Source organism: Giraffa tippelskirchi, chromosome 14, assembly GCF_054371585.1.
Source record: "Giraffa tippelskirchi isolate mGirTip1 chromosome 14, T2T-mGirTip1v1.2.pri, whole genome shotgun sequence".
In the NCBI taxonomy this organism is placed as follows: Eukaryota; Metazoa; Chordata; class Mammalia; order Artiodactyla; family Giraffidae; genus Giraffa; species Giraffa tippelskirchi.
This window is the reverse complement of record NC_137288.1, coordinates 64,393,369-64,407,484: the sequence shown is the minus strand read 5'-3', so window position 1 is coordinate 64,407,484 and position 14,116 is coordinate 64,393,369. Positions and strand designations below refer to the sequence as shown.

Sequence of the window (14,116 nt, the reverse complement as noted above, 5' to 3'; positions counted from 1 at the left end):
AAACCTCGAATAGCCAAAGCAATCTTGAGAAAGAAGAATGGAACTGGAGGAATCAACCTGCCTGACTTCAGGCTCTACTACAAAGCCACAGTCATCAAGACAGTATGGTACTGGCACAAGGACAGTAATATAGATCAATGGAACAAAATAGAAAGCCCAGAGATAAACCCACGCACATATGGACACCTTATCTTCGACAAAGGAGGCAAGAATATACAATGGAGAAAAGACAATCTCTTTAATAAGTGGTGCTGGGAAAACAGGTCAACCACTTGTAAAAGAATGAAACTGGAACACTTTCTAACACCGTACACAAAAATAAACTCAAAATGGATTAAAGATCTAAACGTAAGACCAGAAACTATAAAACTCCTAGAGGAAAACATAGGTGAAATACTCTCTGACATAAACCACAGCAGGATCCTCTATGACCCACCTCCCAGAATATTGGAAATAAAAGCAAAAATAAACAAAAGGGACCTAATTAAACTTAAAAGCTTTTGCACAACAAAGTAAACTAGAAGCAAGGTGAAAAGACAGCCTTCAGAATGGGAGAAAATAATAGCAAACGAAACAACAGACAAAGAATTAATCTCAAAAATATACAAGCAACCCCTGCAGCTCAATTCCAGAAAAATAAATGACCCAATCAAAAAATGGGCTAAAAAACTAAAAAGACATTTCTCTAAAGAAGACATACAGATGGCTAACAAACACATGAAAAGATGCTCAACATCACTCATTATTAGAGAAATGCAAATCAAAACCACAATGAGGTACCATTTCACGCCAGTCAGAATGGTTGCTATCCAAAAATCTACAAGCAATAAATGCTGGATAGGGTGTGGAGAAAAGGGAACCCTCTTACACTGTTGGTGGGAATGCAAACTAGTACAGCCACTATGGAGAACAGTGTGGAGATTCCTTAAAAAACTGGAAATAGAACTGCGATATGACCCAGCAATCCCACTTCTGGGCACACATACTGAGGAAACCAGAATTGAAAGAGACACGTGTACCCCAATGTTCATCGCAGCACTGTTTATAATAGCCAGGACATGGAAGCAACCTAGATGTCCATCAACACACAAATGGATAAGAAAGCTGTGGTACATATACACAATGGAATATTACTCAGCCATTAAAAAGAACACATTTGAATCAGTTCTAACGAGGTGGATGAAACTGGAGCCCATTATACAGAGTGAAGTAAGCTGGAAAGAAAAACACCAGTATAGTATACTAATGCATATATATGGAATTTAGAAGGATGATAACGATAACCCTATATGCAAGACAGAAAAAGAGACACAGATGTATAAAACAGTCTTTTTGACTCTGTGGGAGAAGGTGAGGATGGGATGATCTGAGAGAATAGCATTGAAATATGTATATTATTATATGTGAAACAGATTGCCAGTCCAGGTTCGATGCATGAGACAAGTGCTCAGGGCTGGTGCAATGGGATGACCCAGAGGGATGGGATGGGGAGGGAGGTGAGAGGGGGGTTCAGGATGGGGAACACATGTAAACCCATGGCTGATTCATATCAATGTATGGCAAAACCCATTACAATATTGTAAAGTAATTAGCCTCCAACTAAAATAATGTAAAAAAAATATATATATATACACATAAACTGTTATACAAACATATAATACACACACACACACACACAGACTGCTATATAAAAATCTCATGGTAACCACAAACCAAAATTTAAAACTACATGCAAAATAAAAAGAAATCCAAATACAATGCTAAAGATAGTCATCTAATCACAAGAGAAGAGGGCAAAAGAAGAAAGGGAATAAAAAGACCTAAAAAACAAATACAAAATAACGAAATGGCAATAAGAACATACATGTTGATAATTACCTTAAATGGACTGAATGTTCCAACCAAAAGACATAAACTGGATGAATGCATATGAAAACAAGACCTATATGTATGCTGCCTACAAGACATTCACTTCAGATCCAGGGACATATTCACACTGAGGGGATGGAAAAAGGTATTCCACACAAATGGAAATCAGGAGAAAAAGTAGCAATCTTTATATCAGATAAAATAGATTTTAAAGACTACTACAAGAGACAAAAATATACACCATGTAATAATCAAAGAATCAGTATAAGGAGGTGATATAACAGTTGCAAATATATGTATACCCAATACTGGAGCACCAAAATATATGAGGCAAATATTAATAGACAGAAGAGGATTAATAGTAACAATAATAGTAGGAGACTTTAATATCATGATATCAATGGGCAGATTGATCATCCACACAGAAAATCAACATGGAAACACAGTTGAACACATTAAACCAAATGGGCTTAACTCATATTTATAGAGCATTCCATCCAAAAGCTGAAGGATACACATTTTTTTCAACTGCATCCAGAATATTATTCAGGATAAATCACATGCCAGGATACAAAACAAACCTCAGTAAATTTAACAAAGTTGAATTGTTCTATCAAATGTCTTTTCCAACTATAATAAGACTAGAAATCAACTACAAGGAAAACTGCCAAAAATATAAACACGTGGAGGCTAAAATAATATGCTACTAGTCAACCCATTGACCACTGAAGAAATCAAAGAGGAAATGAAAAACAACTAGAGAGAAATGAAAACAACAATCCAAAACCTACGAAATGCAGCAAACATTGTTCTAAGAGGGGCGTTTATACTGATACAAGAATACCTCAGGAAACAAGTCTCAGATAAAGAACCTAACCTTACACCTAAAAGAATTAGGTAAAGAAGAACAAACAAAATTCAAAGTTAGTAGAGGAAAATAAGTCATAAAAATCAGAGTAGAAATAAATAAAATAGGCTTTAAAACACAGTAGCAAAAAAAATCAATGAAAATGAGTTGGTTCTTTGAAAGAATAAACTTGATAAGCTAGACATATCAAGAGAAAAGGGAGATGACCCAAGTCAATAAAATTGGAAACGAAAAAAGTTGCAACTGACACCACAGAAGTACAAAGGATCTTAAGAGACTAGTACAAACAACTAAATGCCAATAAAATGAACAAATTCTTAGAAAGGTACAATCTTGCAAGAGTGAATGAGGAAGAAATAGAACATATGAACAGAGCAAATATAAATACTAAAATCCAAGTAGCAATTTAAAACTCCCGGTAAACTGAAGTCCAGGACTGGATGGCTTCAGAGGTGAACTCTACCAAACATTTAGATAAAAGTTATCACATCCTTCCAAAACTATTTCAAAAAATTACAGAGGAAGCAATACTTCTGAACTTTTTCTATAAGATTAGCATCACTATGATACCAAAACCAGGAACTATATCAAAAAAAGAGAAAGTTATAGACCAGTATCACTGATGAACACAGATGCAAAAGTCCTCAATAAAATATTAGAATTGAACAATATATTCTGCTGGCCAAAAAGTTCATTCGGGCTCTTTTCTACCAAAAGACTCACACAGCATGATCAAAGTGGGATTTATCTCAGGAATGCAACGATTTTTCAATATCTGTAAATCAGTGTGTACACTGCATTAACAAATTGAAGAATAAAAATATGATCATCTCAGCAGATGTAGAAAAAGCTTTTGCAAAAATTTCAACATCCATTTATAATAAACTCTCCATAAAAAAGGGCACAGAGGGAATATACCTCACCATAATAAAGATCATATGTGGCAAACACACAACTAAAATCATACTCAATATTGAAACACTTAAAGTATTTCCTCTGTGATCAAAAACAACAAGGATGCTGACTTTTGCCATTTGTATTCAATGTAGTTTTGGAAGTCCAAGCAGAGCAATCAGAGAATACAAAGAAATAAAAGGAACCCAAGTTGCAAACCAAGATGTAAAACCATCACTGTTTGGAAATGACATGGTACTGTACATAGACAATCCTAAAGATATCACCAAAAAACTACTAGAGCTCATCCATGAATTCACTAAACTTGCAGGATACAAAATTAGCATGCAAACATCTGTTGCATTTCTATACACTAACAATGAAGTATTAGAAATAGAAATAAAAGAAACAGTGACACTTAATATTGCATTTAAAAGAGTAAAATACCTAGGAGTAAACCTACCTGAGAATGCTAAAAACCTGTGCTCTGAAAACTGTAAGACTTTGATGAAAAAGCAATTGAAGACAACACAATCAGGTGAAAAGATATATTGTTTTCTTAGATTAGAAGAATCAAAACTATTAAATGACCATTTCACCTAAAGCAATCTGCAGATTCAATACAATCCCTATCAAGTTACCAACAGTATTTTTCACAAACATGGAACAAGTACTTTTAAAATTTGTATGGAAACACAAAAGACTCTGAAAGGCCAGAACAATTTTGAGAAAGAAGAATAGTGCTGGAGGAATTATATTTCTGACTTCAGACTATATTAAAAAGCTACAGTCATCAAAACAGTATGGTACTGGCATGCATGCACACACACACACACTCAAAACAGACACAGACACATAGATCAATGGAACAGGACAGAGAGCCTGGAAACAAAGCCTCTCACTCATGGTCAATTAATCTACAACAAAATAGGCAAGAATATACAATGGAGAAAAGATAGCCTCTTCAATAAGTGGTTTTAGGAGAACAGGACAGCTACATATACAAGAATGAAATTAGACATTCTCTAACACCACATACAAAAATAAACTCAGAATGAATTAAATACCTAAATGTACAACTGTATACCATAAAGCTCCTAGAGGAAAACATAAACAGAATACTCTTTGACCTAAATCAGTATTTTTTATCTCCTAAATCAAATGATATAAAAGCAAAAATAAAGAAATGGGACCTAATCAAACTTACAAGATTTGCACAGCAAAGGAAACCATCCACAAAATGAAAAGGCAATATACCGAATGGGAGAAAATATTTGTAAGTGATATGACCAATAATGGATCAATATCTAACATATATGAACAGTTCATACAACTCAATATCACAAAAGCAACTTGATTAAAAAATGGTCAGAAAAACTGAATAGACTTTTTTTTCCAAAAAGGATATGCAGATGGCCACAAGCGTATGACAAGTTGCTTGACATTGCTAACAATCAGTGAAATGCAGTCAAAACCACAATGACACCTCAAACTTGTCAGAATGGCCATCATCAAAAATAATACAAATAACAAATGTTGGTGAGGATATGGAGAAAAGGGAACTCTTATACTTTGTTGGTGGATATGTAAGGTGGTGCAGCCACTGTGGAAACAGTATGAGAGGTTCCTCAAAAAACTAAAAAATTGAACTACTGTATGACCCAGGAATTCTGTCACATTTCTGGGTATGTATATCATAAAAAAACACTAATTCAAAAAGATACATACACCCCAATGTTTGTAGCAGCATTATTTACATTTGCCAAGGAAGTCATCTGCAGATAAATGGATGAAGATACACACACACACATTGCTACTCAGCCATAAAAAATAATAAAATTTGCAGCTACACAGATAAACTTGGAGGGCAATATGCTAAGTGAAATAAGTCATAGACAAATACTGTTTGATATCATTTCTATATGGAGTATAAAAATTTCACCAAACTAGTGAATACAACAAAAAAGAAGCACACTCAGAGATACAAAGAACACAATAGTGGTTACCAGTGGGGAGAGGTGGGAAGGGGCAGTGTAGGGGTGGAGGTATGGGAGCTACAATCCACTTGGTATAAGACAGGCTCAAGGATGCGTTTTACAATATAGGGAATATTGCCAATATTCTATAATAACTGTAAATGGAAAGTAACCTTTAAATATTATATAAAGCTTAATAATTTTTTTGAAAAATAGTAAGAAAGAAAAATCAAAGAACTCTCTTCATGGCTCCCAGATGCTAATTTCACGTAATCTTAGCCTGGTAGTTAAGATGTTATGTGATCACTCCCTAAAATGAAGAATGCTTTTGAAAATGCGATAAAGAAAACCCATGTTTGTTTCAGAGCTGGAGGTGAGCAAAGCTGAGGAGAGCCAATCCTGGAGAACAGAACAAAAGGTTTCTGATTTCCTGTATTATTTTTCCCCTGTGATAGTAAAATCTGTGTTAACTACACAAGGAATTCCAAGCACAGAATGAGTGCTCAAGTACATATCCAAATACAGAGGGAGAATCCCAGCCTGGGGGTTACTTAGGAGAACCATTCTTCTTAGTTTTGCGACTTTTACCCCATAGCCTAATTTCTTTGGTCTTGGTCATTTTAATTTCTATAAAGGTTAAACAATTTTATCTTTAAGCTATTAACTGTAAAAATTATATGAGAAAAAAGAATATAGCTATTCTATGAACTGAAAATGTTAGTCGCTCAGTCATGTCTGACTCTTTGCGACCCCATGGGCTGTAGCTCACCAGGCTCCTCTGTTCATGGAATTCTCCAGGCAGGAATATAGGAGTGGGTAGCCATTCCCTCTCCAGGGGATCTTCCCAACCCAGGGATCGAACCCAGGTCTCCTGTGTTGCAGGCGGATTCTTTACTGTCTGAACCACCAGGGAAGCTATTCTACATATTATTTAACTTTACTAGGTATTATAAGTATGCTACCTATATGCTTCATTTTTCTGGACTTTTTGGCTCTTAAGATTTAGGAAGTGTAGCTAATCCTCTCATAAAAATGAATCTACAGAAATCTCTGGCAAATGAATCCTTAACTCATGAGTTATGATAATTGGATTTTAAATTGGTTCTTTCTATAAAAAATGTTCTATCATTTTCTCTTAAAGTTATTAATGTAAAACTACAACAATAATTATGGTTGTTTTGCTTTTTTATTTCAGACTAACATCAGACAGTTCAACCTAAAATAAGCAGTATCAAATTACTATGTGTTTAAATGATCCATGATTAATTGAAAAATTAAAATTTACAGATGCTTAGTCTGCAATAGCTGTAGATTTCCCCCTCCCCAGGGTGCCTGTTGGAGAAGTGTTTCAGGCGACCCTTGGGTGAAACACATGATGCTGATATGATAAATAAATGAATTTACACTGATACACAACTAATTAAGGGAGCACGGCTATGGTTTCAATACTGCTCTCCCCAGCGTGACCCACTGAGTTGGGGGAAATACAAAGGATGCTGGTGTTTTGAGATGGGCTTGCACATCAGGTGGAGACGAGCTGCCTCAGCAGGAATTTACTGTTTTAAGTTTTATTTTCACAGTACAGTTATTAAACATTTCATTTGCTCATTAGGTACATAACGTATGACTGCCAGGTGCAGACTCCTGTTAGCATCTCCCTGCAGAGGGCTCTCCTGGGTAAAATAGTTCTTGGTGAGAAATATCAGATTAAGCTGCAGCAGGAATGAAATGTACAGACTCAGCTGGGTCAAATCCAAGGCCGATGTGTGGCATGATTCTGATTTCAATATTAATTTTTACATCCTTATTTACATTCTCCTATTTCCTGTCCCATTTTCCACTCCTTCACCCTTAAGAGTAAGGTTAAAATGGGTAGCTTTGAGGAGGCCTGAGTTCTTACCCTCACTTTGTCTCATCTATTCTGTGATACCAGACACACAAAGAAGCCTTTCTTGGTCTAGTTTCCACATGAACCATAATATTATTCTAACATGCGCTCATTAATAAGTAACTGCCCTGTGCTCAGGTTGTTTGGGGGAATATAAAAGTGTCATATAGATGTACACACTTCTCACATGCAAGGAGTTGTTGAGATTATAGAAGAAATAAGACATATGTAAATCAAAAACTTTGTGTAATACTCTCTACCTTTTCATGTTCACAAAATATTGAAAAGAGAGTAACTGTATTTACCTAGATGCAATAGCTTCAGGCATTCTCCATAAGGGATAAAATTTCAAACGTGAAATTTTGGCATCAATCTTAAACATTTGGTTCACTATGTGTATTATATTCAAAGGGGGATAAACATTTAAGCACTACTTCTGGGAATAGAAGCTTTGTGTTGTTCTAACCTATCTGTTCCTCCTCTAAGATAAATAAAACATTGAGACTGTGTTAATGAGGGGCTTCTGCCAACTTGACTACCGTTCTTTACTCCTTCCCATTAAGAAGTAAGGGGAAGTACTCTAGTGACAAGCAAGCTGACTTTCATTGGGCCACCACTCTGTGAAATGTGCGGAGGTACAATTAATGAACTAATGGTCACTATTCAAGTTTTTAGACCTTGTCTATGCTGTGACCTGGACAGTCCCCAACCTTTTTGACACCAGGGACTGGTTTCATGGAAAACAGTTTTTCCACAGCATGGGGTGGAGAGGGGATGGTTTGGGGATGACTCATGTACATTATATTTATCATGCACTTTATTTCTATTAATGTTATTATTATATCAGCTCCACCTCAGATCATCAGACTTTAGATCCTGGAGGTTGGGGACCCCTGGCATAGAGGACCCCACACTCTCTCTCCCTAAATTTTCCAGAGGCTGTGTTTGTTAAGTAAACAAGGCACAGTCAGCCTCTAGCAGGGTAGACAGTTGTCTCTCTGGTCTAGTTCCCTGCTGGTGATCCCAATAGTCCTGCAGTCAAAGAAGAAGAAGCCTCCCAGCTACTTCTATGCAGATATTCCAGAGGGTCATGATTCTCTGGGATACTTGATTCTCATATGGTTATCAGCATTTTTTTTCCTCTTTTATTTCCATGAACTGGAACCCAAAGAGGAAAAGAGCAAAACTTAGGTATTTTGTCTCCCAAAGGCACATAACTTAGAATAAAACTTTTTTTTTTTTGCCTAAATTGTCTAATATGCTCTTTAAAATAAACCCTTCAAAACATCTTACTGCTCATGTCATGAAGATAGAAAAGTCAAAGTTCAAAGAAGATAAGGAATTTGCTCAAAGCTATTCAGCTGGTAAATGGGGTTTGACTACTATTTTTTTAAAGTATGTGTTCTTTCTTAGAAAAAAAAAATACAAAGAAAATTCTTTCAAGTAGGCTTTGATGGGTTCTTAGCTTTGGAAAAGAGAGAGTGACAGTGGAAGAAAATGAGAGAAAACAACAGTGACTGTGTGGGATGGTGGTAGTGGATGACAGAAGAGAGAATAAATTAACAATTTCTTGCTCTTTCTACCTTCATCCCAGCTAGACTTGTTACCATCTAAGTGGTGAAGCAAGGTAAATACAAAGCTCATAGCATCACAGAAATGAAAACTTATGTCTTAGAAAATAGTAAATTTAGTACATGGGATGAATAGAGACACAGTAGAAGGACCTTGAGTTCACTTCCTCTTGAGAACACCAAAATCACAACTAACAACTAAACAACCATCTATAAAACAGATGAACCTAACAGAGAAGATGGGTTTCCCTTGTGGCTCAGCTGGTAAATAATCCACCTGCAATGCGGGAGACCTGGGTTCCATCCCTGGGTTGGGAAGATCCCTGGAGAGAGGAAAGGCTACCCATTCCAGTATTCTGGCCTGGAGAATTACATGGACCACATAGTCCATGGGGTTGTAAAGAATCCTCCTGCAATGTGGGAGACCCAGGTTTGATCCCTGGGTTGGGAAGATCCCCTGGAGAATGGAATGGCAACCCACTCCAGTATTCTTGCCTGGAAAATCCCACGGACAGAGGAGCTTGGCAAGCTACAGTCCATGGGGTTGCAAAAAGTCGGACACGACTGAGCAACTAACAGTTCACTTCAACAAAGATATTCTATATCCAAAGACATAAAGAAGAAACCCAATAAGACAGTAAGAGGCACACTAGCAATATAATCAAATCCTACCTGGGTGGGTGAGCCACAAACCAGAGAATAATTATATCACAGGGATTCTCCCACACTAGTGAGAGTTCTCAGCCTCAGCACAGACCATCCCCCAACCTCCTGCCCCAGGTGGAGGTTCTGGTAATGGGAGGAGGAGCCCCAGAGCATTTGGCTTCGAAGGGCAGCAGGGCTTGATTGCAGCAGCTCTACTAGACTTTGGGAAAGAGAAACTCCATTCTTGGAGGGCACACACAAGGTCTCATGTTTGCCAGGACCCAAGGCAAAAGCAGTGACTTCATAGGAGCCTGGGAGAGACCTACCTGCTGACCTTTGGGGGATCTCCTGGGGAGACAGGGGGTAGTTGTGGCTCTCTCTGAGGTCATAAAAGCTAGTGATGGAAATACCAGGGAGTGTTCATCTATCTGAACTCCTGCTGGTAGCAGACATCTTGGTTGAGTAAGTAGTGCCAGGACCTGGCCCCACCCAAAAGCCTGCAGGCTCTAGCATTGGGATACCACAGTGAAAACAAGCAACAGGGTAGAAACATATCCCTATGCATCAACAGGCTACCTAAATATTTACTAAGCCCACATCCACCTCTAGGCACGCCCTTTGACATAGCTGCCTACCAGAGGGATAAGAACTGGCTTCACCCATCAGTGGGCAGGCACAGTCCCTCCTGCCAGGAACCCTGCACAAGCTCACAGGTCAGAACCTACCCTGAGACCAGCTGGTCTCTGGCCCTTGGGTGATGAGAGGTGAGTGTACTACTGGGGCATACAGGACATCCGCTACAGAGGGCCACTTCTCCAAGGTTGAGAAATGTAACTTTACTTTGACATACATATACATACAAATAGAAATTTAGATAAAATGAGATGGTAGAGAAATATACCATCTCAATATACCAAATATACCAAAAAGTCGGACACGACTGAGCGACTTCACTTTCACTTTTCCCTTTCATGCACTGGAGAAAGAAATGGCAACCCACTCCAGTATTCTTGCCTGGTGAATCCCAGGGACGGGGGAGCCTGGTGAGCTGCCGTCTATGGGGTCGCACAGAGTCGGACACAACTGAAGCGACTTAGCATAGCATAGCATAGCATAGCATAGAGAAATATATCCTAGATGAAGGAACAAGATAAAGCTCCAGAAGCACAGCTGAGTGACATGGAGATAGGCAATCTACCTGAGAAAGAATTCAGAGTAATGATTGTAAACATGATCCAAAGTCTTGGGGAAAGTATGGGTACACAGAGTGGGAAGTTACAAAAAAGTTTTAATAAAGAGTGAGAAAATATAAAAGGCAGCCTAACGCAGTTAAAGAATACAATAACTGAAACGAAAAATACACTGGAAAGAATCAGTTGTAGAATAAATGATGCATACAAACGGATCAATGAGCTGGAGGACAGGATGGTGGAAATCACTGCTGTGGAACAGAAATTAAAAAAAAAAGAATGCAAAGAAATAAGGACAGTTTAAGAAACATCTGGGACAACATCAAAGACACAAACACTTGCATTATAGGAGTCCCAGAAGGAGATAGAGGAAAAGGGCCTGAGAAAATACTTGAACAAATAATAGCTGAGAGCTAACATGGAAAGAAAAACAATCACCCAAGTCCAGGAAGTGCAGAGTTCCATCCAGCATTCACCCAAGGAGGTATATGCAAATGAACCTGCAAATTAATCCATGTGACACACCACATTAACAAACTGAGGAATAAAAACCACATGACCATATCAATAGATACAGAAAAAGTTTTTGATAAAATTTAATATCTGTGACAAAGATTCTGCAGAAATTGGGTGGAGAGGGAACCTAACTCAACATAATAAAGGCCATATTTGACAAAACTACAGCTAACATCATACTGAACAGTGAAAAGCTTGAAAGCATTTTCTCTAAGATCAGGAACAACATAAGGATGTGCATTTTTGCCACCTTTATTAATGTAGTTTTGGAAATCCTAGAGAAAACAGAGAAGAAAAAAAAAAAAAGGAATCCAAATAGGAAAAGAAAAGGTAGAACATTCATTGTTGGCAGATGACATGATACTATACATAAAAAATCCTAAAGATGCTACTAGAAAACTACCAGAGCTCATCAAAGAATTTGGTAAACTTGCAGGATACAAAATTAATACACCAGAAATCTGGTGCATTTCTAAACACTTAAAAGATCAGAAAGAGAAATTAAGGAAACAATCCCATTTACCATTGCATCAAAAAAACTACAATAACTAGCAATCCTGCCTGAGGAGGAAAAAATCTATACTTAGAAAACTATGAGATATTAATGAAGGAAATTAGAGATGACAGAATAAGATGTTAAATCATACCATCTTTCTGGATTAGAGGAATCAATTTTGTTAAAAGGACCACACAACCCAAGGCAATCTAAAGATTCAATGCAATCCTTATCAAATTATCAATGGCATTTTTCACAGATCTAGAACAAATAATGTTAAAATTTGTATGAAAATACAATAGACTCTAAACAGCCAAAACAATCTCACTAAAGATAAATAGCACTGGAGGACTTTTCCCCAAACTTCAGACTATATTAGAAAGCTAGTCATCAAAACAGTATGATGCTGGCACAAAAACAGACACATAGGTAAATGGAACAGTTTAGAAAGCCCAGAAATAAATTCACACACTTATGGTCAAATTGTCTACTCAAAAGAGGCAAGAATATACAATGGAGAAAAAAACATCTCTTCAATAAGCGGTGCTTGGAAAACAGGACAGCTACATGTAAAAGAATGAAATGAGAACAGTCTAACACCACATCCAAAAAGAAACTCAAACTGGATCAAATACCTAAATGTAAGATCATATACCATAAAACTCCTAGAGGAAAACATAGGCAGAACACTCTTAGACATAAACTGCAGCAATATCATTTTGGATCTGTCTTCTAGAGAAATGAAAACAAAAGCAAAAATAAACAAATTGTACCCAAGTAACCTTTAAAACTTATGCATAGCAAAGAAAACCATACACAAAACAAAACAACAACCCAGAATTGGAGAAAATTTTTGCAAACACTGTGACTGTCAAAGAATTAAACTCCAAAATACACAAACAACTCAATATAAGAAAACAATCCAGTCAAAAAAATGAGCAGAAGATTTAAACAGACATTTCTCCACAGAAGATATACAGATGGCCAAAGGCACATGAAAAGAAGATCCATACTGCTAATTATTAGAGAAATTCATACCAAACTACAATGAGGTATCATTTTATCTCAGATGGAGCGGCCATCTTACCTGAGAATGGCCATCATCAAAATGTCTACAAATAATAAATGCTGGAGAGGGTGTGACAAAAAAGGAACTCTCCAACATTGTTGACAGGAATGTAAATTGAAACAGTATGGAGTTTGCTTAAAAAGTTAAAAATAGAGCTACCATATTATCCATCAATCCTACTCCTTGGTATATGTTTGGAGAAAACCATAATTCAAAAAGATACACGTACCCCAATATTCATAGCAGCACTCTTTACAACAGCCAAGACATGGAAACAACCTAAATATCCAATGACAGAGGAGTGGTTAAAGATGTGGTGCACATATACAGTGGAATATTACTCAGCCACAAAAAAGAATGAATTAATGCCATTTAAAGCAACACAGATAGACCTAGAGAATCTCATACTAAGTGAAGTAAGCCAGCAGAGAAAGATATCATATGATATCATTTATATGTGGAAAGTAAAAATAAATACAAATGAACTTATAGACAAAACAGAAATATACCCACAGACACAGAAAACAAATTTACCAAAGGGGAAAGACGGGTTAGAGGGACAAAGTAGGAGTATGGGATTAACAAATACACGGTTCTAAACATATAAAAGAGATAATCGACAAGGACCCACGATAATGCACAGAGAATACTCAATATTTTGTAATGTGTAAGATTAAAAATCTGAAGTGTTATATGTGTGTGTGTGTGTGTATGTATATGTGTGTGTGTACATATATATATATATATATATGTAATTATATAATCTGAATCACTTGGCTGTGCACCTGAAACATAAGATTTTAAATTAACTATTTCATTTAATATAATAAAATTAAAGGAAAAATATAGTACATAGTTGGTATAGTTTGCCTTTGTTTGAGTAACGCTGAGGTTAGAGTGTCTTCAAATTTCTTTTCTATTTTGTGCTCCTTCCTTTCTGGATACTTCTCCCCACACATGGCCCCAATACTCTTCTTTCTGTGCACATCCAATATGAGATACCAAGAGCCATCAAACAGCCCTACATCCTGCCACATGACAGAAAATGACCCAATAATTCAGCCAGTGACAAACTATTAACATTATTGTCTTTCTCTTGTCTTGGGCTTGATTACATTTTAAAGGCAAACCACA

At 36.9% G+C, this 14,116-nt stretch overlaps 1 protein-coding gene and 1 long non-coding RNA gene across 5 annotated transcripts in view; one reads left to right on the top strand and one right to left on the bottom strand.

Moving 5' to 3' along the window:
- LOC145534518 (uncharacterized) overlaps positions 1-7,027 on the top strand; it is a 420,000-nt gene extending 412,973 nt beyond the window's left edge. The window contains exons 11-12 of the long non-coding RNA XR_014074710.1: positions 5,973-6,025; positions 6,803-7,027. This is a non-coding gene — a long non-coding RNA (uncharacterized LOC145534518). The remainder of the gene's footprint in view (positions 1-5,972; positions 6,026-6,802) is intronic.
- The window catches only part of DCC (DCC netrin 1 receptor), a 1,991,552-nt gene that overhangs the window by 24,532 nt on the left and 1,952,904 nt on the right, over positions 1-14,116 (bottom strand). The gene's annotated exons all lie outside the window — the stretch shown is intronic.